This window comes from Malaclemys terrapin, chromosome 7 (genome assembly GCF_027887155.1).
Source record: "Malaclemys terrapin pileata isolate rMalTer1 chromosome 7, rMalTer1.hap1, whole genome shotgun sequence".
Taxonomy (NCBI): domain Eukaryota; kingdom Metazoa; phylum Chordata; order Testudines; family Emydidae; genus Malaclemys; species Malaclemys terrapin.
In genome coordinates, this window is record NC_071511.1 from 43119993 (window position 1) to 43140711 (window position 20719).

At 41.3% G+C, this 20719-nt stretch overlaps 1 long non-coding RNA gene across 1 annotated transcript; it reads left to right on the top strand.

Moving 5' to 3' along the window:
- Positions 1-4952: 4952 nt before the first annotated feature.
- LOC128840082 (uncharacterized) lies at positions 4953-10463 on the top strand. The gene is made up of 3 exons (XR_008445601.1): positions 4953-4995; positions 9242-9430; positions 10106-10463. It is a non-coding gene; the product is annotated as an uncharacterized LOC128840082 (long non-coding RNA).
- Positions 10464-20719: the final 10256 nt, after the last annotated feature.

Below are 20719 nucleotides of genomic sequence, written 5' to 3' on the forward strand. Positions count from 1 at the left end.
TTTGCTGCCAAAAGATTTTTTTTTTTTAATCAATCAATGAAGTGGTTGCTCAGTACTACACTGCAAATGCACTCTTGTATTTATAGCAGGAAGTCTCCCTCTGATTGTTCAAAAGCTGCATGCAGGCATCATTCCCCCAACCTTAAAAAAAAAAAAACCAACAAAAACACAATAATCATCTGAGCTACCCAAGTTCATTGTTGCCTCAGGGAAAAGCCTTATATGAACCTAAAAAACCCTCTAGCATATATACCAATATCTATGATTGAATTATCCATCAATTGTGGCTTTGTTACAATTTTCCCACCACGTGTTGGAGAGACACTGGGGACTGAAAATGATCAAGTGACCAAAAAGAAGACAATTTATTTAGCCCTTTATGGTAAAGCTTTGAAAATGAAATCCTTATACCTTCATACAATTCAAGTAAATAAGCTGAATGCTGAGGTGGGAAGAAGGAATCCTTTCCCTATAAAGGTAGGGAGTAGATCTCTTTTTTTTTTTCCACCCCACTCCCTCCATAAGCCACAGTAGCCTCCACTTCTATTGTGCCACTCACTCTGCAGGTAGACAGGTCAGTGGATTCATTACGCTATCCTGTCCACAAACTCCTCCCTTGCATTGCGGTCCAAGGAACCTCTTCAGAGCCATATTTAATAGTTTTAGTTGAATATGCAGCCCCTGTGTGGGATCCCTGACTCCTATGTACTGCTGTAATGACCTGTTACACCTGTGGAATTGCTCTCTCCCTCCAGTGTAAATAGCTATTAGGATCCAACCATAAGATATGATCTGAATCTTATTTGAAGTGAATGAGAATATTTTTCTGTTTCATATATCCGGTCACATCTACAGCTTTTGCTGATATAATAATGTTCATTAGGGGTGGTGGTTTTTAATGACATTTGTAAGGTGATTAAAAAAAACCCCATGATGTAGATGCAGTTATACTGGCATATAGGTGCTTTTGTCAGTATAGCTTATTTCACTCAATGAACTGGTATTATCTATATTGCCAAAAGCACTTTTTTCCCCAGTCAGCGGCACTGCTATGGGTACCCGCATGGCCCCACAATATGCCAACATTTTTATGGCTGACTTAGAACAACGCTTCCTTAGCTCTCGTCCCCTAGCGCCCCTACTCTACTTGCGCTACATTGATGACATCTTCATCATCTGGACCCATGGAAAAGAAGCCCTTGAGGAATTTCACCATGATTTCAATAATTTCCATCCCACCATCAACCTCAGCCTAGATCAATCCACACAAGCGGACCATTTCCTGGACACTACTGTGCTAATAAGCGATGGTCACATCAATACCACCCTATACCGGAAACCTACTGACTGCTACACTTACCTAAATGCCTCCAGCTTCCATCCAGGACACACCACACGATCCATTGTCTACAGCCAAGCTCTAAGATATAACCGCATTTGCTCCAATCCCTCGGATAGAGACAAGCACCTACAAGATCTCTATCAAACATTCTTAAAACTACAATACCCACCTGCTGAAGTGAAAAAACAGATTGACAGAGCCAGACGAGTACCCAGAAGTCACCTCCTACAAGACAGGCCCAACAAAGAAAATAACAGAACACCACTAGCTGTCACCTTCAGCCCCCAACTAAAACCTCTCCAGCGCATCATCAGAGATCTACAACCTATCCTGAAAGATGATCCTTTACTCTCACAGATCTTGGGAGACAGACCTGTCCTCGCTTACAGACAACCCCCCAACCTAAAGCAAATACTCACCAGCAACCACACATCACTGAACAAAACCACTAACCCAGGAACCTATCCTTGTAACAAACCCCGATGCCAACTCTGTCCACATATCTATTCAAGTGACATCATCATAGGACCTAATCACATCAGCCATACCATCAGGGGCTCGTTCACCTGCACATCTACCAATGTGATGTATGCCATCATGTGCCAGCAATGCCCCTCTGCCATGTACATTGGCCAAACCGGACAGTCTCTACGCAAAAGAATTAATGGACACAAATCTGACATCAGGAATCAAAATACTCAAAAACCAGTGGGAGAACACTTTAACCTGTCTGGTCATTCAGTGACAGACCTGCGGGTGGCTATATTACAACAGAAAAACTTCAAAAACAGACTCCAAAGAGAGACTGCTGAGCTAGAATTGATATGCAAACTAGACACAATCAACTCCGGTTTGAATAAGGACTGGGAATGGCTGAGCCATTACAAACATTGACTCTATCTCCCCTTGTAAGTACTCTCACACTTATTATCAAACTGTCTGTACTGGGCTAGCTTGATTATCACTTCAAAAGTTTTTTTTCTCTTAATTAATTGGCCTCTCAGAGTTGGTAAGACAACTCCCACCTGTTTATGCTCTCTGTATGTGTGTATATATATCTCCTCAATATATGTTCCATTCTATATGCATCCGAAGAAGTGGGCTGTAGTCCACGAAAGCTTATGCTCTAATAAATTTGTTAGTCTCTAAGGTGCCACAAGTACTCCTGTTCTTCTTTTCCCCAGTATAATCTGTATCTACACTAGGGCGCTTTGCCAATATAGCTATACTTGCAAACCTTTTCTAATGTAGATTAAGCCTCATTGTGGAAAGACACTCAGCTAGAGAATCCTTAGGCAGATATGTCCTACAGCACCACATAAAGAATCCTGACATCTTGACATGAAGTTTCATTGACTTCACTGAAAGATCAAATATCAACATGTGATCCAGTAGAATTAAAGTTTCCAGGAGGGAGGTGTATCAGACTCTTAAGATGAATGTGCAACCTCTAGAACAGGGGTTCTCACAACACATTTTTTGGTGATCTCGGAGTGTGGCCATCAACTCTTGCTGGTGGCCACTCTGACAAACACGTCTCTCTGTTCCTGCCTCCCATGGCCCTTCAGCAAGAACCCGCCCCAGGGAAGATGGGTTGAGAACTCACCAGCCGCCTGTGGAATCCCTGGCTCCCTGTACCCCAGCTGGGTGTGAGCTGCCCAGGGGAGCAACCCAGTCACTGAACACCACAGCTTCTTCCACTGACAAGAGCCACCTCTGGTGCTGCGCACACCAACTACACATGTCTCCAGCAGTGCTGCCCAGAGCTCCAGAGGAGGCTGCGTGGTGCAGAGCACTGATCCCTGCTGGGGATGCAGCGGAAACATCAAGGTTAGTTACTGCAGGATTGTGCTACTGCTTTGCCCCCCATATCTCTGCCCAAGCTTTGGAGGCTGTTATGGCCGCATAACAATCCGCTAGTGGCCGCATGCGAGAAACACTGCTCAAGAATGCCTTGCTCTTAGAACCTTTGCATTCTCCAAACCTCAGTTTTTCTGATCATGAAGTAAATTGTCACGAAGAATTAAATCATGAGACACCTTCAAAAATCTACATTTCTTCACCAATTTGTTGTCTAGGAAAAACATTTAATAATCAGGATTAAACATATCCTTCAGAGAAGGAGATAAACTGATAGATGTATCAGCAAACTCTCCTGGAGTCTGATGCAAAAGATGTAGTAAACTATCTATGTAGAAAGAAGAAATAAAATAGCTCTGAAGCACACTCATGAAAAATATATAGCCTTTGAAATTTTGGTTTATTTTAAATAAGGAAGCGAAAGGCATTGAACGGGTTCACATTCTTGGGAACCTTAGAGCCCTTTTTTAAAAAAAAGATTAACATGAATAGATCTTCACATTTATAGGATGGCTTTTCTTGTCAGGATGGTCAGGTGTCTGACTTCAAAAATGCATTCATGCACAAGTGTCTAGCTGCTAGTTTACTTGGATACATATATCAAATCAGAAGAGATTCTTGTATTTAAATCATGATCATCACCAACTGACTATTCTCAACACAAACACAACTTCCCAAATTAATTTGCCTCATACTGTACCTCATTTGTTGAAGATCAACATAGCCTTGGATATAAATGCTGTTATGGTGTCACTTCTGCTATCTTAAATTCAAGACCCTGTTGTATTCCCATATCTGTGCTTTATGCACCTTAGAGTAAAAGAGAACAAACGGAATCTCACGTGCTAAGAGAGGTGGACTGCAGAATTTGGACCTAGACTTTCTCCAAGTTGATAGTATTTGGATCTGGGATTTTGATTTAGGGTGTTGCCATGTCTCATGATTTTATCGTAAGTCTTGTGATTTTATTGAGCACCTTGTAATATTCAGTGTGTTTTCTTAAAGTAACAGCTGTTGGAGGCAACTGACTACATGAGAATCTCAGCTTTAACTTAATCAAGTTTGCAGCATAATGTCTATGGAAAAAAGTTTGAAAATATGACTTGACTGCAGACTCTAAATGCTCAAAAAGTAGAAGGTAAATAACCCAAAAATTAATATTTTTAAAAATATCTCATGATTTTAAGTCAATATCTGATTTTTGGGCTCTAATTCATGAGTTTTGAATGCTTGGGGTTGGCATCTGTAATAAGTACTCAGTTACAACCAATCTGGTCTGGATTTGAACCAGTGACCTAGTAACAAAATCCTCCATATCCCAATAATCAAAGTTGTACAGCCCTAATGATACTAGTTACAAAATGCTGAGATTCCTGTCTGTGACTTATTGTTATTTGACTCTACAATCATTTAAAACTTTTGAAAAATTTAATTAACTTTTTAATAATCTCAGATTTCTATTTTAAAAATATTGAAAAACCTAGGGACATTCTGCATGTCACGAAAGATCGCTAAGTGATTTAAAGATATATGGACATTTATTTGCAGAAGTTTAATTGTTGCACAGATAATATAGATGCATTTTATTGGGTATTATGTTTGAAAGCTGCATATATATACACACTACTTCAATCCTGTTTTATCAGCAAAAGGAATGTTTAGTATTTTATCAGTGTCATCTGGTATGAGGAGGATTGCTTCACTGAATAAACCATTACACATTTATTTATTTTAGATTGTAAAACTAATGGGGAAAGCAGCAGTTGAAGAAACAAGATTGAAGAACTGCAAAGGTGATTGTATTTTGCCAAATAGTTCTTTAGCAGCTATGTAAGTTATTGGTTGTATGATATCCTATGCTGGGCAGGGTGGACAGCCTTTTGTAGCAAGGAAAGGGCAACTGGCAGATCTGCGGCATTTCCTGTGTACCTCCAGATATTGTGGAATCCGCTCTGTAGGGTTGGACTCCATGGTTCTAAGACAGAGAGGTGGAGCCAGGGAACAGTCTCTCTGGAGTATGTGCTTGTGCAGATTGGGCAGTTTTCAGTTCAACAATCCACTTGGAAATTATTGCTGATTAATCCACCAGCAACTCTCTTACACTGGGATTGAGAGTGTGGCTACTGGCAGTGGGCTGCATAATAGTATGGCTTTTTATGTATGGAAAAGGAGGAGCTTTGCAGGCATCCTGGACCTCCATGTGGACTTCCCTGCTCTCTATTGTTTCTAGGATATTATTCATATTCCAGGGGGATCAAAGCCTCCTTCAGTGGGACAATTTATGTTAATTGCAAATGTATAAGTCATTTATAAAAGATTAATTAGTAGATGTTATAAAGATGTTAATCATAAGTAACATGTTTTTATAGCTATAAGCAACCCATTTACTTTGCTTTGGAACAGGACATATTTTAGTCCAGGAGTTGCAAACTTTGTTATAAGCCTGTGACAGACACCCAAAGGAGTATAGATGGTTCTAAGCAATCTATTGACAATTATATAGTAAAAATATAGTTTCTGAACAAGCCTGATTGTAGAAGTTGCTATATCATTATCTGTTCAGTATTTTTTATAATCAGTTATTCAGTGTAAGGAGATCCTTAAGAGGGGATTGTCATAAGTGATTAAAAATACTTATGAGATTCTAAGCATTACACATTTAACAATTAATTAACCATTTATTCAGAACATTAGTTTTTAACACTATACAAAGTATGTATAAATATACCCTTAATATAAAATGTGACTCATACTATGATAACGACAAGATTTCTATAGTACAGGTCACTGTCTGCCCAAGCTCACTTAAGCCCTATTCTGTCATATGTGCCCCATTCTGATCTCCCACTTGGCTTTAACTAACATTAGGTATGACTTGAGGAAGGATGGTTCAGGGTGTGGACCACTAGCCTGGAACTCTGGAATCCTGGATTCAATTTCCTGTTCCACCTCAGACTTCCAGTGTGACTATGGGCAAATCACTTAGTTCTTCTGTGCTGCAGTTCCCCATCTGTAAAATGAGAATACTTCCGTACCTCATCAAGGAAGTTGTGACGATAAATATATTTAAGATTGTGAGATGGCCAGATACTGCGATAATGGGGACAATCATTTTAAATACACACACACACACACAGAGTATATATAGTTTAAAATAGAAATGAGTAGATAAGAAGGGAAATACATGTTTAAGTAAAGTTTGAAATGAGATATAACTGCTGCTCTTGAATGGCTGAGAATTGTGCTAATTTTTGTTTTCTCAACTCTCCCGTTTCCCATTCTAACCTGCTTGTTTTTCTCATCCACCTGTTATGCCTTAGACTGTAAGCTCTCTGAGAGACTGTCATTTGTTATATGATTTACATGTACAATGAAGTCCTGACCTGATTGGCCTTTTGGGACCACTACAATATAAACGTTTAATAATAATAATATAATAACCTAGAATGAGGAATTAAGTTCACAGTTGTAAGCAATATCTGAAGTAGCTGCAAGAGCTTTTTGATTATATTTATTATATATTATATATATTACTTCTCGTGCATCCTATTAGCTGCTATAAAGTTTACTTGCCTGAATCCTCACTGATTGCATTAAACATTATGGAAGTCAAACTGTTTTGCATTCAACCATTTAAACTACAAATCAAAGTTTCCATTCTGTATGCACATTCTCTCCATCATTCTGAGCAAAGAACTTCTATTGACATGCATTTGGGGACAAGGCTCTGAGTCAAATTCAGCCTTGGTGTTAACATGCACAGCTCCTATTGACTTTTATGTGAGCTGTGCTCCCTTTATTCCAGAACTGAACTTGGTCCTCCAAGTCCTACGTGGTAAGACGAGTGACCAGCTACGTAAAGTAGTACTTTAGGGAGTCCCTGTCATCAAGGCAAATGTGAAAAAAGACATTTCATATGAACAACATTTTATGGAGCCAATAGCTTTTTGATTCCCACTTCTATTTTTCAGATATTCAAGATTCAGGCAGAAAAGAAGGCTTAAGCACCCCCACAGTGTTTCTAACCCTTCATGGAAATGAACCTGAACCAAACCCCTGCCTTAGAAAACCCCAAAACATAGGCAAAGTTTCATTCTGCACCCAAAACTGAGAGAGATCTTCTGTGGCTTGAAGAAGGTCGGAGGCTCCTTCCAGACCTGTTCTGTCTGTGCCCCTGACCCATGAAATCCTACAATTGATCTTAAGTGATGGGAAGGGTCTTGCATAGTCCATCTACACCTTGGTGAACTTCCCCCTGTGTGTTTGTACTGATAAGGACACTAGATACTATAATTTCTCTTAAATTTAATTTAAAGACATTATCATATCAACTGAACATTTGTATCTTATACAAATACTCCCTCTGCCTAGCCTGCTTTATATCATTCTCATTGATAATCCCTATAATGTCGTAATAGTTATGTAACCTAGGTACTATAAGCATCACTATTATAGATCTGTTAAGGGAATTTTGAAGTGACAATCTGTGCTGCAGGGAATCACCACTTTTAAAAAGTGTAGGGTAAAGCTTTGGAGGGGGAAAAGAGAGCCAATATATCATATGTATATTTTGTCACTTTGGCTACAGAAGCAAGCAGCATCAATGAAATTGTATTTGACCAGAGTAAGAGTTAGAGGAATGCAACAACTTACTGCTTCAGAGTAACAGCTGTGTTAGTCTGTATCTGCAAAAAGAACAGGATTACTTGTGGCTACACCTTAGAGACTAACAAATTTATTTGAGCATAAGCTTTCGTGGGCTACATTCCACTTCATCGGATGAATGCAGTGGAAAATACAGTAGGAAGCTGTTACTCTGAAGTAGACACCCATTGTTTCATGTTCTCTGTGTGTGTGTGTGTGTGTGTACACACACATATATATATATATATATCTTCCTACTGTATTTTCCACTGCATGCATCCGATGAAGTGGGCTGTAGCCCACAAAAGCTTATGCTCAAATAAATTTGATAGTCTCTAAGGTGCCACAAGTACTCCTGTTCAACTTACTGCTTGTATTAGATAAACTGAACTATTTGAGGAAGGAGGAACTAAGTAGTCACTGATTAAAGAAAATAATTGAGCTGATCTCTCCTGAGTTTATAGAGCCCAATGACAAAATGACATTTACTGTACCTCACAGAAAAAAGGACAAAAATAATTCTCTTTTAAAGCCTTTCTTCCAAATTATGTATACTTTGTACCAACCCAGTGACGATATATGTGGAAATGGACTTATCTCATTCAAACAGATCATTATAAACTTGATGAATTTTATAGCCTACAGGAAAAGTATTTTTCATCAGATGTGTTTGTGTAGCTGTAACTCCTCTATTCTGTCAGCACTCATCTTGATAATTTATACCTGTTCTTCAACATTTCACTTGTATAATTTTTTACTGGCTGTTTTGATTGCCATTTTATACGTCAATGTAACTTAAAACTCAATAAAATACTTTTTACACAAATAATATTCTATAAAGCAGTCAAGTTTCTCATGGTGATTCTTCAGATTCTAAATGAGTGAAGGAGACCCTCTATTAGATCGTACCTTCTTGTAAAGGTTTACAGCTACAGTCGGATGCTTTGTTTGGTAGTGTAGATCAGCTTCATGGGAATATAACCATTGGAGGAAAGTTTCAGAGTAACAGCCGTGTTAGTCTGTATCCGCAAAAAGAAGAACAGGAGTACTTGTGGCACCTTAGAGACTAACAAATTTATTAGAGCATAAGCTTTCGTGGACTACAGCCCACTTCTTCTATATGCATCCGAAGAAGTGGGCTGTAGTCCACGAAAGCTTATGCTCTAATAAATTTGTTAGTCTCTAAGGTGCCACAAGTACTCCTGTTCTTCTTTTTTCATTGGAGGAAAGGAGACCTTTATAGAAAAAGTTCTGTGGGAAGAAATAATTAGGATCCATAGAAATTTAATGGGGGTATATAGACATTATTCTGAATATCTATAGACTAACTTTAATTTTCTATAGGCATTTTCAGGCATCCTAGAAATGGTAAATATTTCTCTATTTGTTGCAAAGGAATTTCCCATAAGTGACACCACTGCAGTTGCTGCCCCAACACTACTCTCCAACCACTGTTGAAGAAACTACATCTGCTTTACCATATCCCTCCTATGGAAGCACAACTATGGAATATTTTGCATGACTGAACCACATAAACATCAGTTCTGCTGCCCATAGAGTCTTCATGAACAGAGAGTGGAGTGGGTAAGGATGATTTGACCAGAAATGTCTCTCTCAAAGCAATTAAAGAAAGCATCCTTGGAATGACGGTCTAAAGTTCATAGTCTGCCCTTGGGAAAAATTAATTTGTTTACTACTTTTAAGCTTTAAAATATTTTGTATTGTAATCTCTATGGTGCTTTGCCATTCCCTTTTATGTTTCATTAGCTTTTTAAGATTTTGTGTCTTTTATATATTTTTAATGGTACACATAGTATTGCCTATAGTAAGGTTGCTTTGCACTTTCCATTATAAGATTCTGTTTTCAGTTGCTGATAACTTTGGCAAACTTAAGGCATTTGGGCTGAATTTTTCCATGTCAGGTATCTTCCCAAGGCTGATTTTTTGGAGGGATGTTTCAGCTGAAATGGTTGTTCCATTTCTGAGAATGATGCAGGGAAAATATGTTGTTTTGCTCATGTTAAAATTTTTTTTTACAATGATTGTGATGAGAAGCTCTGGTGCCTCCATACTTTGGAGCAGGGACTTGAAATTTGGTGGTGGTGCTGGTGGGAGGGGGGAGATTGGGGGAATGAGGAGTGTCTTCCAAATGTCAGGGATGCAGCTTTTGCTTGCTCTGTGAAAATTCACCCAAATTTGACCAAGGGTTGAGCCTCTGAAAATCCCAGTTTGCACATGATTTTTTTTTTTTTTTTTTAGAATTTGGCAGCTAAACTCTCTGAAGATTCCATCTGAGCATACTCCATCCCCATCACAGCTCCTATGTGCTCACTGAACTGCATGTGTGCCATCTGTACAGAGTGACCGAGCATATTCCATCCAAGAACTACCGGTCTCAGGAACTGCTGGGAGCTGCTGTGGCACCAGACACTAGAATGGATAGCAGGGGGACTGTGTCTCTTATGTGCTTTCAGTGCTCCACCTGCTGGTGCCTAGGCAAGGAGGAGGAGGAGTTAAATGATTTGAATGCAGAGGGATGAGTAACAGGAGTGGGGATAGAGGAAAGAGATGCCAAGTTGGGAGAGAGGGGCAGGATCTCAGAAAGGAGAGGAGAAAGGGGCAGGACCAGAGAGGGAGACAAGATGGGGGAGATGAGGGGCAGGAGCAAAGGAAGAAGAAAACGTGGGCAGGAACTAGGGACAGGAGTAGGGGAGGAATGGGAAAGGACTGGGGCAGGCGGGGAGGGATAGCAGCAAGGGAAGGCACACTGGCAGGTTCTGTGGAGGAGGTGGAGGAATAGGAGCAGAAGAGGATAGGGAGAGCAGCGGAAGAAGGGCCTGTTAAAAGTAGAGAACACTCTCCTACGGAACTGACATTTAACCCATTATTTCTGCATCTCAATTCCTCTATTGTCTATCAAGTAGCTGTAAAATCCGCAGGCAGTATGTGTCTCCATCCTCCCTTAGTGACATGGCCACATATAAGGTAACAGCCTTCTACTGCTGCTCGTTACTCAGTGCAAGTGGTAGAGAACTGTGCTGTAGGGCTAAAGATCTCAACCATGCTGAGGACCTGTTGGGAGATGGGGGTCAGTAAGGATCTATATAATTAATTTTTTATTTTAAAAAAATCTTAGGAAATAACATTTTAAAATCTACATTAAAAGAATGTTAAGATTGCAAAGTGTTAAGCACTCAAAAGTGAGGAAATGCCAGAACCAAGGTTGCCTATGCAACGTTAATTTGGCTTTTTTGCATATGCATTATGTACAGTTTAATTACATAATTATGTATTATATTTCCACAGGACCACTGCCTCATTAAATGTACAAGACAGACTGCTCTAGGAATGAATCAGGGTTGTGTAGTGAATAATGCTATTATCTGAAGGACCCCTGTTTTGCTCCACAAATTGAAAGATATATGGTGAATAAGGTAGAGAATGGTCTTGCAGTTAAGGCAGTTAACGCCACCCTGGACAATTGGATTCTAGTCTTGTCTTTGCCACGGAGTTCCTATATGATGCTGAGCAAGTCACTTAAATCACACTTCTCATGGGAGGCCATTGTATGTTCTTCATTTTCTGTGTACCTCTTGAGACACCTGGGGTCTGATTTGCAGAAGAAACTGAGCACTCACAACTGCAGCTGAGATCAATGCATGCACACTTGGAAATACTATGTGAGTAGATGGCAGAGAGGTCAATTCTGTCCGTGCAGGGAGAAGAGTGTGAATGAACTTGACAGGTACATAAGCCACAGGGAAAGGAACTGGAGCATGTGAACAGTGAGTTACATGTAGTGTTGAGAGAGAGAAACAGCCACAATGTATAGCATGTGCACCTATTTGTTAGGAGAATAGTGTAGTTTAAACCAAGGAGGTTTGAAGCAGCAACAGTATCTACAATTTTCTTTGAGAGTCTGTCTACAGGACCGTGATTTGAGTTTCATGGCAATTAGTTTGTCTCTCTCTTTGGTACATAAAACAGGCATGTGACATTCTTTGTACTTGTTAATTTTATATAGGCTGTATACCATGTATGATATCTATGGGTTATGTTGTTGCTTAATGGAAAAGTAATTAGGAAAGAATTTAATACATATTTAACGGTTTTACTGGAGTTTAGCAGCTGGAAATGAGGAGCCAGGATCATATAACCAAACAGTTCTCAGCACACCACCAGCAAGTATTCTGGCTCACAGACCACAGTTTGAAAACCTCTCTTCAAAAGCCAACTCTTAATTGGCTTTTACATTCTAGAATGAGCTATTAAATGCTGTATCACTATTTGACACTTTCAAGACTTCTGTTCTTGATTAGGGTTTTTGTTACTCTGAAGTCTGAACATTAGAAATAGAACCTATCCACACATTTTTCTGGGGGGAAAACAAATCTCATCTGTTCTACATTATTCATAGCACAACTCTGCCTGTATTTCAGAGTGCCAAACATATAATGGAGACCTGTACTAATTTAATATCACGTGTCCACTTCTGGATGTGGCAATCTGTGCACACAGCAGTTTTTTTATACACACAGCACGCAAAGTATTACTCCATTTACGAGAGAGCCTGCTTTATAAAAATGGCCATCCAGTTCAAATTAAGCAATTTTAGAAAAAGGTTAAACTGGTAACCTTTATTGTAAGATAGTAACAATGCCAGGTCCAGAAACAGCTGCATTGGGAAGGCTCTCATGCTTATCAGAAAGATTTACTTATTTATTTTCCATTAATGCACCAGCAGTTAAACACAGAGCTACCTAGACTACTTTGCTGATCTGCCCTAACCCACCAAAGGGGCCTCAGGCCCTGGCACTTGATTCACTAATTCCCTGATACTGGGTGGTGCCCCCGTGACATAGTGAGGTGGAATGGTCTCCCATTGAGCCAGAGGGGGCGGGACAATCACTAACACACTACAGCCAGGCATATGTAACACCAGGGGCATGGGGTGTGCTAGCCCCCTCGCAATGGAAATATTGTGGAATCTCTGCCCCTGAGTAAACTTGTGCATGGCTGGTGTTTGGAGAGGAGTGCAAACGCAAGAGTGGGACCAAGAGATGCTGGAATGGCTGCTGACGTGCCATAGATCAGGCCAGGGAGTAGGGATTGGGACCTGAGGGGTAGAATGGGCCCAGGACCATACTTCCCAGCCTGAAGTCAGCTTCCCCCTCCCCCTGCCGAGTCTAAGTGCTATCCCTCACTACCTCTCTGACCACACGTTCACAGAGAGCTTCTTGCCCCCCATTCAACAAGATTAGTTGAGCAAAACATTATTACATTCCCTGGTGAAGGGAAGCTGACTATTATACAACACTTCATAGAAGCCCTGCTTCAGAACCTGTGTGTGGATTGATAGAACCAACACTGGGGAGTCAAGCAAGCATAGATGGTCTTTAGTTTTAAGCCCATCTTTAAACTTCCAGATAACATACTAGGATTTAGGGGAAAGTTTGAAGCTATTGCTGTTCTACAATAGGCTGCTCCATATCCATATATTAGAACGTTTGAAACCAAATTTAGATCTCAACTTCACTGCTCACCTCTATTCTGGACTGATCTTGATCCCCTCTTTAAACACCCTGAAATTTGGAGAAGTTTGGATATTAAAAATTGTACTTCAGGAACACAACTAGTTTTGTTTTGCCATTTAAATAACTGATCCTGGTAAAGTTTGTTTTTTTGATGGTGATCACATCTTTACAGTAGTTTCTCACTTTTGCACGTTAAATGTTAGGCAGACTTTTTTGCATTGCTGAGACACGTAATGACTGTCTTTCCAAGTGAAAGAGAGGAAAGAAACAGTCATCAGTAATGGACTCTAATATATTTGCAACTCTACTAGGATGTAAACAAAAAACTTTCTATTCAAAATCATCAGGTGAATCCATCAACCCTGACGCTCTTTCATGAAGAGAAAAACAAGCATTTCCATGTATTAAATTAGCTAGTGTTCCCTGTGTTCAGTACAAAGTTGTTCATTTGGGGTGCAATTTTAAAATAATTTATTATGTAGGCAAAACTCTCATTTAAAGCTAATGGGAGTTCAATTTGCATAGAGTTTGATCAGGGGACACAGGCAAATGAGTGACAGACATACAGGAATCAGATAGATTTAAGATATATGCCCACCCCCTGTTTACACATACCAGGCACATAACTGGTTCCAGTGTGGGGTTTTAGGGCTCTCATCATATAACCAATAAATTAGGTTAGACCTGCCTAGGCCTCAGCTAACTTCTGAATCCTTTCTTCCTCCCACTGTGTGCATGTGGGATGGATAGAAGTTACTAAGGGGGACCTCAGTCCATGAAGGCTTCGGGTCTCTTCTTCTCCTATATAGCAACAAGTTCCACAAGTGAAACGCCGGGTCTCATTTACCTCTGTCCCTTTTAACCTTTATCTGCATGGGACAGTGGCCTGTTTTACCTATTCTACTATTAAACTTTCACGTCCTATTGCTGTCAACTCAACTATACCTCATGATGCTGTGAGGAAAATGAAAAAACCCAATAGACCTCTGACACTTTGGTCCAATGGGAAAATTTCTTTGTTATTCCAAAACAGGCAATTAGTCAGACCTGCAGTGTCCTTAAAAACCACAGCTTCTTCACTCCAACTAAGGGAAGGGAGAATAGGGCATCTAGCAGGAGCAAGAAGCTTTAAAAAAATCTCGGGAAGGTTTAAATAGGCTGCAGGGGGAACAGGTGAGAGCCAAACAGCTATCTTAGTGACATAACCAAAAGGGAGACAGTGGAACTGAAGGAGGGCAGCCCCCATCTTGCCACACGTGTGCTCTCACATCCTCCCACCAGCCCCCAACTTTCTCTGCACTCTGTTACATTCCCTGCAGTCAATTCAAGATCCCGCTCCCATTGACTGAGGGAGGGGGATGCCTGTGCAATTTATACAGATCTGTAGGTACAAGATTTCACACAAATCCAGATTTCATTTACTCCTCAATGCCATCAGCTGATAATTTGCGTGTAGCATGGGAAATTACTATCTTTACTCCACAAAATACAGATGTAACTACACCTTTACTCCGATATAACACGACCTGCTATAACACGAATTCGGATATAACACGGTAAAGCTGCGCTCCAAGGGGGCGGGGCTGCATGCTCCGGCGGATCAAAGCAAGTTCAATATAGCGCGGTTTCACCTATAACGCGGTAAGACTTTTTGGCTCCCGAGGACAGCGTTATATCGGGATAGAAGTGTAGTTAGCTTTAGGCTTACTCTAGACTGTATATTTTCCCCAATTTAGACTGGTGTCCAGTCATAATCTTAATTTGACCCTCATTCTGGGCTCCATTGCTTAAAAGATTCAGAAACCTGAGTGAATATTTTGACAACCTGCCCAGGGTTTTGAGTTTGTAACTACCCCCTCTTCTGGCACTTCTAGATGACAGGTTTCAGAGTAGCAGCCGTGTTAGTCTGTATCCACAGAAAGAACAGGAGTACTTGTGGCACCTTAGAGACTAACAAATTTATTTGAGCATAAGCTTTCGTGGCTACAGCCCACTTCTTCGGATGAGTGGCCGCACACTCCGCACACAGTTGTGACTGCAATGCGCACTTAAGTTTGTGGTCAGTGGGGTTGAGTCTTTGGCAATACCTTTATTAAAAAGATCTAAAATACTGCATCTTGTGTTACTGCATCTTGGGTGATAACTGCAGAATACTGCAGTACTTCTATGAAAGTGTTATTTATTTTTTATTAAGTTCTGACTGTCATCTTGGTGCTGAGCAATACATGGAGGAAGATAATTTCTGCCAGAGAGATTTACCAATCTAGTATCTGTTGTCTGTTTTCACAAGCTATCTTTAATTTAAAACTAATTTATAAAGTTTGTGGCCCAATCCTACATGAGTGCTCACCAGTGGGAACTAAGAGTGCAGTATGCCTCATAGAATCAGCCTCTTCAATAAAAGCTGGTTTGTTGTCCAATTCTCAGATCATGCAACCAATAATTTAACTAGATGTTCTAATTTATATGTAACAAAGCAAGAACCTGAAGAACTGATATGAGAGTTATAGGAACATGAACAAAAATGGAAGTATATCATAATTTATTAATGGAATAGGCTTAACATCTGCTGGCATCGGGGTTGCTATTATTTAATAATAGCTCATTAACTGTCTCTTTCATTTTCCTTCTGTTTGCTAGGAATTAGAAAATGTCGTGCCTTCCTCTGTGGCTGTGGCTTAAATAAAGGGGATCTTTGTTTCCATGGCAGAAATGTCACAAGGAGGTAGCTACAAGTGAAGAGATTATTCCTCACCATTTCATTTGCTGACAAATGTAGAACTCGTACAGAATAAACACAGTCCTGTTCATTGCTACAAAGGGTAGGAAACTGAATTGCTTGTAGGCATTCACTTCATTGTGAATTTATGGTATGACTATAATATTTGCATTAATCCCAGCAGCACAATGCATACATAAATGCATTAAAATTATTTTGTCTTGCTCACACAATTTACATTAAGATCCATATGCGGAGTTATATTTCTACAGCAAGCTTTACACATAAAATTCTACTTTTCTTCCTTTTTCTTCCATCAATATGTTGCATATTTTTAAGCTTTCCTGGGCTCAGTGCCAGCAAGGAACTACAAGGATCTATGGCAACTGCCACATTTGCACTTTTCAATTACAAATCAGTAACTAAATTCCCATTAAATATTCTTAACCAGCCTGTTCAACATATGTTCATTTGGGTATCTGTATCTATAAGTTGAAGCAAATTAGAACCGTAGCTAAATTTATTTCCTAATAGCTGAAGATATTTGAGAAAAAATAGATTTTGCAAATGAGCACTTTTAGAAAAGAGGCAGGGTCCCCCCCAATCTTTTTTTTTAAGGGGAAAAATTAAGCTCAGCCTGTGCAAATAGGTAAAATCATAGGCTTTTGAATGCTCTCTCCACATCTTACTGCATATACGAGGAGAGTGGTAGAGGAAGAGTTTTTCAATGGGTCTAATAATTCACTCTATAATCTGGTTTAGGAATTAGATCCCTATTTAAAAAGCTATCCCCTCCTATTCCACTCTTCATGTTTTCCCCCTTTAAATGTTAAAAACTGTAGTGAACTTATTAACAGCAAGACTCTTTTTCTAGAAAGAAGGCTGTTGCATTTGGGACTTCTAACAATGCTGACATTAATTGCAAAAGGACCAGCTGTCAAATGGACGTGCAAAATCTTGGAGGTATAATAATAGATACATTCTAATACAAGTTAATGTCTCTTTATAAAAGGGTGCTTCATGTACATACAAATGTTGTTAATGCTCAGCAATCAAAAATGTTAATCAGGTTGTTTCATCTACATTTAATTAGTCTCATTATGTCTACACTACGGGATTAATCCGAATTTACAGAATTTGATTTTTGGAAACAGATTGTATAAAGTTGAATGTATGCGGCCACACTAAGCACATTAATTCGGTGGTGTGCATCCATGTACCGGGGCTAGCATCAATTTCTGGAGCGTTGCACTGTGGGTAGTTATCCCATAGCTATCCCATAGTTCCCGCAGTCTCCTCTGTCCATTGGAATTCTGTGTTGAGATCCCAGTTCCTGATGGGGCAAAAAACATTGTTGCAGGTGGTTCTGGGTACAGCCTCACCCCTCCCTCCATGAAAGCAATGGCAGACAACCGTTTTGTGCCTTTTTTCCTGGGTGAACACTGCAGACGCCATACCACGGCAAGCATGGAGTCCGCTCAGCTCAAGACAGCAGTCATGAACATTGTAAACAGCTCATGCATTCTCGTGCAGTTTATGCTGAACCATGACCAGAAAAATGAGGCGAGGAGGAGGCGGCGATGGCAGCACAGCAATGAGAGCGATGAGGACATGGACATGGACACAGAATTCTCTCAAACCGTGGGCCCCGGTGCTTTGGAGATCACGTTGTTAATGGGGCAGGTTCTAGCCGTGAAACGCTGATTCTGGGCTTGGGAAACAAGCACAGACTGGTGGGACTACATAGTGTTGCAGGTGTGGGATGATTCCCAGTGGCTGCAAAACTTTCGCATGCGTAAGGGCACTTTCATGGAACTTTGTGACTTGCTTTCCTCTGCCCCGACGTGCCAGAATACCAAGATGAGAGCAGCCCTCACAGTTGAGAAGCAAGTGGCGATAGCCCTGTGGAAGCTTACAACGTCAGACAGCTACCGGTCAGTCGGGAATCAATTTGGAGTGGGAAAATCTACTGTGGGGGTGCTGTGATGCAAGTAGCCAAAGCAATCACTGAGCTGCTGTTACCAAAGGTAGTCACTCTGGGAAATGTGCAGGTCATAGCGGATGGCTTTGCTGCAATGGGATTCCCTAACCGTGGTGGGGCGATAGATGGAACCCATATTCCTATCTTGGCACCGGAGCACCAGGGTACCCAGTACATAAACCGCAAGGGGTACTTTTCAATGGTGCTGCAAGCACTGGTGGATCACAAGGGACGTTTCACCAACATCAACGTGGGCTGGCCGGGAAGGGTTCATGATGCTCGCGTCTTCAGGAACACTACTCTGTTTAAACGGCTGCAGCAAGGGACTTACTTCCCGGACCAGAAAATAAGCATTAGGGATGTTGAAATGCCGATAGTTATCCTTGGGGACCCAGCCTACCCCTTAATGTCATGGCTCATGAAGCCATACACAGGCAGCCTGGACAGGAGTTGGGAACTGTTCAACTACAGGCTGAGCAAGTGCAGAATGGTGGTAGAATGTGCATTTGGATGTTTGAAAGGTCACTGGCGCATGTTACTGACTCGCTCAGACCTCAGCCAAACCAATATTCCCATTGTTATTGCTGCTTGCTGTGTGCTCCACAATCTCTTTGAAAGTAAGGGGGAGACCTTTATGGTAGGCTGGGAGGCTGAGGCAAATCACCTGGCTGCTGATTACATGCAGCCAGACACCAGGGCGATTAGAAGAGCACACCAGGAAGCGCTGCACATCAGAGAAGCTTTGAAAACCAGTTTCATGACTGGCCAGGCTACCGTGTGAAAGTTCTGTTTGTTTCTCCTTGATGAAAACCTGCCCCCTTTATTAACTCATTCTCTGTAAGCAACCCACCCTCCCCCTTAGATCACAGCTTGCTTTCAAAGGAAATAAAGTCACTATCATTTAAAAATAATTTATTCTTTATTAATTGATTATAAAAAGAGGGAGAGAACTGACAAGGTAGCTGGGGTGGGGTATGGAGGAGGATCAGAGGGAAGGAAAAGGCCATTAAAAAAAGGTTAAAGTTATGACAGCCTTTTGCTTGGGCTGTCCACTGGGGTGGAATGGGAGGGTGCATGAAGCCTCCCCCCCTCCACGTTCTTACACGTCCAGGTGAGGAGGCTATGGAACATGGTGATGGGGGAGGGTGGTTATACAGGGGCTGTAGTGGCACTCTGTGATCCTGCTGCCGTTCCTGAAGCTCCACCAAATGCCAGAGCATGTCTGTTTGCTCATGCAGCAGCCCCAGCGTTGCATCCTGCCTCCTCTGATCTTTCTGCCGCCACCTCTCATCTCGAGTGTCTCTCCTCTCCTCACGTTGGTCCCTCATGTCCTCACGTACACTGGCATCTTTCCTGTACTTTGATACTTCCACTCATTCAGATGAGCTCTTTCGATGCGGGTCGATTCCATGATTTCCGAGAACATGTCGTCTTGCGTCCTTTTTTTTCTCCGACTTATGTGAGATTGCCTTCGGGATGGAGGAGGGAGGCTTGAAAAATTTGCAGCTGCTGGAGGGAGGGGAAAAAAAGGGAGAGAAGTATTTAAAAAGATACATTTTACAGAACAATGCTTATACTCTTTCACGGTGAACAACACTATTCACATTACATAGCACATGTTATTTCAGTGCAAGGTTGCATTTTGCATCTTAATATTGAGTGCCTGTGGCTTTGGTGTTAGAGATCACAGACACAGGTCCGGGCAACAGAATTCGGCTTGCCTGTAGTCATGGTAAGCCATTGTCTTTCTGCTTCTGCACCCTCCTTTCCCACATACCAAGCAAAGCCCGTTGAGTGCTGCGGTTTTCCTGTTAACCTGCAGCAGCAGAAAACAAATTAACCTCTCCCATCCAATTTTCTGGGATGATTGCTTTATCCCTCCCCCCACCGCGTGGCTGGTATCAGGGAAGATCCCTGCTAGCCAAACGCGAAAAGCTCAGCGCCAATTACCCACGCTTCCCCCCCGGCTTGGCTAACTACAGGGATTTCTTTTCAGCCACAGGCAAACAGCCCAGTAGGAATGGCCACTTCTGTCCCCTTAATTAAATTCCCGTATTTCAATCAGATTACCATGAGCAATATCACTCTCCTGAGGATTACACAGCGAGATAAAGAACGGATGTTGCTTGAATGCCAGCAAACACTGGGACCATACGCTGCCAGGCTTTGTCATGCAATGATACCAGATTACTTGCTACTAGCATGGCGTGGTAAAGTGTCCTACCATGGAGGACGGAATAAGGCTGCACTGCCCAGAAACCTTCTGCAAAGGCTTCTGGAGTACCTCCAGGAGAGCTTCATGGAGATGTCCCTGGAGGATTTCCGCTCCATCCCCAGATACGTTAACAGAATTTTCCAGTAGCTGTACTGGCCGCGAATGCATCCCAAGTCCTCAGGGCAAATTAATCATTAAAAAATGCTTGCTTTTAAACCATGTTTTATATTTTAAAAGGTAAACTCACCTGAGGTCCCTTCCATGGGGTCATGATCTTAGATACTGCCTTGGGAGGGTTGGGAGGGTACTTCAGTCAGGCTGAGAAAAAGATCCTGGCTGTTGGGGAGAACGGAGTGCTGTGTGCTCTCCGCAAGCTCGTCCTCCTCCTCCTCCTCTTCCCCATCCGCAGAATCCTCAGGTGTGG